The sequence below is a fragment of the Phyllostomus discolor genome, chromosome 5 (genome assembly GCF_004126475.2).
Source record: "Phyllostomus discolor isolate MPI-MPIP mPhyDis1 chromosome 5, mPhyDis1.pri.v3, whole genome shotgun sequence".
Taxonomy (NCBI): Eukaryota; Metazoa; Chordata; class Mammalia; order Chiroptera; family Phyllostomidae; genus Phyllostomus; species Phyllostomus discolor.
The window spans coordinates 138,168,126-138,172,136 of record NC_040907.2 but is presented as its reverse complement, the minus strand read 5'-3'; the positions used below and the strand labels follow the sequence as shown (position 1 = coordinate 138,172,136).

At 34.9% G+C, this 4,011-nt stretch overlaps 1 pseudogene; it reads right to left on the bottom strand.

Annotated features, from left to right (window-relative positions):
- Positions 1-2,071: 2,071 nt before the first annotated feature.
- On the bottom strand, positions 2,072-3,153 carry LOC114497940 (annotated as a pseudogene).
- Between the last annotated feature and the right edge of the window lie 858 nt (positions 3,154-4,011).

Sequence of the window (4,011 nt, the reverse complement as noted above, 5' to 3'; positions counted from 1 at the left end):
ACATATAAACCCCTCATTTAAAAGTAAAAAGTAAAAACTAGTTACCCATCTGTATAAAAACTTAGGTTTCACAGCAAATTCATTTCTTTGCTTATGTCCTTATTCTGTTTACTGTCAGACCATTTGGAAGAAGGTTTTCTTAATTTAATAGAGAAGATTTGCTGGATATCAGTCCTAAGGTTTATGTGAATGTGAAGAATGTTTATATATGGTATATTGTTGGAAACATATTTTCAGATGTTTTAAAAATAAAAACTTACCCATTTAAAAATCTAAAATGTACTGCCAAGGTTTTTGCAATAATAAAATGTTTTATGTTATTGTGGAGTAAAAAATAAAGACTTGTTATTAGTACTAGCTCTACTATGTGGGGTAAAAGAAAAGCTGTATTATATAAATATTTACTGTAATTGTGAGCTTAACTTCTATCATTATACTCCTAATAAAAGGCTGAGAAACCTTTCAAATACAACAGTAATTGATACGTCATTCTTACAAAAAGGTATTTATTATGGTTGTTGCACTCAACATTCTTTTAAAGAAGTTATTGTTTTTAATATATCTTTGAGAATTAATGAATTCTAATTTGAAGTATGCTTTGAAAATATTAATGAATGCATTACATACATAAGCTACATAATGTAAGAACTGTAATTTTAAATTATTAAAAGCACATGAACTCAAAGAGAAAAAAAATCAACCAAATAATTTTTATCCCTAGTGAGATTTTTTTCTTTAAATCTAGGGAATATTGAACAACGTTCATGCCTTTAAGAAACACTTAAATTTGTTAACCAGTGTAATTTGTGAGGAATTATACCAATAACATCAGTTATTTAAAACAAAAGTATACTAAGGAGAGAAATGAACAAATAAAAAAATATAAATAGCACAAGAAACCATCAACAAAACAAATAGGCAACCAACCAAATAGAAGACATTTGCAAAAGATATCTTCAATAAGGAGGCTAATATCTAAAACATAAAAAGAACTCATACAACTAAACAACAACAAAATTCAAACAACCCAATTAAAAAATGAACAGAGGACCTTAACAGACATTTTCCCAAGAAGACGTACAGATGGACAACATGTATATAAAAAGATGCTCAACTTGACTAGCTATAAGGAAAATGCTAATCAAAACCATAAAGAGATACCACCTCACACATGTTAAAATGTCTATTATCAATAAGACAAGAAATAAGTGTTGGAGAGAATGTGGAGAAGAGGAAACCCTTGTAAACTGCTGATAGGAATGTATACTGGTACAGCCACTATGGAAAAACAGTGGATCCTCCACTATGGAGGATACTCAAAAAGTTAAGAATAGAACTACCATATGACCGGACAATCACTCTACTGGTAATCTACCCCCTAAAACTGAAAACACTCTTCAGAAAGATATAGCCAAGACATGGAAAAAACCTAAGTATCATTCAAGAAATGATTTGATAAAGAAAAAGTGATATACAAGGACTGTCTGGAAAAAGTCCAGCCATTGTTAGTATTGTGAGAACAGCTTGAACAGCATTGATATAACCTGACAGCCAAGGAGAGTGGACTAGAATGCACATTCATGGACAATGATGACTTCACTGTACTAGTCAGTGGGGGCAGTAGATGCCATTGAGTGAGCCTGTGTGCCTTGTGCCATAGCATTCAAAATGACTGAGTGAGTAGAACAATAAATCTGCATCAGATTTTGTGTTAAGCTTGAACATTCCTCCACAGAAACTATTCAGATGATTCAGAAGGCTGCAGCTATGGGCAACTGGTGATTGGCAGTTTCATCACAACAACATGTCCTCTCATGCATCATGTCTCATACAGAGTTTTTGGCAAAACATCAAATCACCCAGGTGACTCAGTCCCTTTATAGCCCAGATTTGGCACCCTGAGATTTCTGGCTTTTCCCAAAACTAAAATCACCTTTGAAAGGGGAGAAATTTCAAACTGTTCATGAGATTCAGGAAAATACATCAAGGTAGCCAATGGCAACTGGGAGACCCGTGTGAGGTCCAAGGTGCCTACTTTGAAGGAGACTGAGAAGTCATTGACTTAGGTGCCTTCTTTTTTTTTTTTTTGAGCTGTAACTCCTTTATATTTTGTTTAGGATCAAACAGAAAACAAACATCCATTCTGTTATACACTAACATTTTCAAAGTACATCATTTATACAAGAGATGACTAAGAACAGGAATGTGTTATAGAGATCCAAACCAAGGTGTAAGTGAGCGCCTCACACAACTTTCTGGTGGTACTCAGGAGGACCCACTTCATGATCACTGGCACTAAACAAAGTTGCAGAATTCTTTGCCAGGTACATTAGAAAAGCATGAAGATAATTCAGTAAAAAAGCAAGGCTCTTCTCATCCAGAGGTGTTTAGGCCAGCATCACTCCAATTCATACAATCTCAGTGGATGTGGCACTCCATACACCTGGGACATGGGTGCATCAGGGTGGTCTGTGAGGATCTCAGGATATTCTGGCCTCTCAAATTTGTAGAGTAGCTAAGTGTCCAGCATCACATTGAAGTGTTCCTTTATCCCTGCCACAACTTCATTGACTGCATACTCCTTATTATCTGTGATTCCTTGTAATTTGCATAATCCTCCAGAATGGAATCCACATTCTTGTTCACAAGAAGGTAAAAGAGCTGCTTCTGCTGAGTAATTAGGTCCCAGTCATCAACAAGTCATGGTTTCAGTTCTTCAGGAATCTTGACTCCAACATCAAGTCTGTTCATGAATGTTTCCTCATTTTCAACAGTGGGATGTACTCCAGCTCTCTTCTTGCAAGAAGGCTGAGGTGTCTCACTGGTACTGCCACCATTTCCATTTCCAGGAGTTTTCTGTTTGTTCCTTTTTGTTTTTACTTCAATATTTTTCTGTTGCAGACCTGCTGTCTTCTTTCCCAGGGCAGTCCCTCTCACTTTCCCCTCTGCTTACTGCTCCTGACTGGATTTTTGAAGTTCTCACTGTTTCTGCAGGTTGGCATCCATGTATGTGAGTACTTTGCTTTCTGGAGCCCATTCGTCCCAATTTTATTCCAACCACTGTAATATATAACGTATTTCATTTGTTTGTCCCTTATGGCAACCTTTACACACTTTGCTTCAAAAAGAAGAGGCACATGAAAGAATAGCACTCACTCTCCCTCCTGGAGTTTAGGATTTGGGTCCTGCTTTGATGCCATTTATAGGGATTCACCTCAGTCTCCTCCTTCCATGTTTCTTGTATCTTGTATCTCCTTCAGTAAATGTATCTAATTTGCTTGGTGTGTGGCTGGATACTTTCTGGACAGACAGACCTCATACTTTTAAATACTAGTTATTGTGAATCCCTTGGAATTTTAGACAAAACAGTCTCATTTTTTCCCCTACAACACCAAAGACAAACTTCATCACCATGATTGCTTGAAAATTACCTGTAATTTCTAGAATATATTTACCCAAAGTGGTCGGCATTTATACTTTTGAATGAGACAGAATAATAATGAGTTCCATGAATGATAATTATGTTTTTCTCCAGGTGTCCTAAGTGCTATTATTTGAAAGAGCACATCATAAAACAATGATTTGAGAACTGTGGATATGAAACGCCTGTTCCCAAATAACCCCCTTATTCTACTATCATATAAAGAAATTCTATTAATTGAGCATTATTCCTTTGCCTGAAGGTAGTTCTCTTACAAGGTATATTTTAAATCAATTTGTAAATAAAGTATATGATTGTCTAACCACTATACTGTACACCTGAAACTAATACAGAATAATACTGAATGTAACCTGTAATTGAAAAATAAAAAGCAAATAAATCAAAATTTAAAAATTAAGAAAAAATAACTTAATTGTCTAGTGGGAACACTAGAGTAAACTTATAGAAAAAGGAAAGAGGCATCTATTTTCTCTAGATACCAATAGCTTCTTGAATTTAGAAGTTATTTTTGAAGGATGAGAAAAAAAAGAAAAGCAATAGTAAATGAACTCCAATATTATTATAATCAT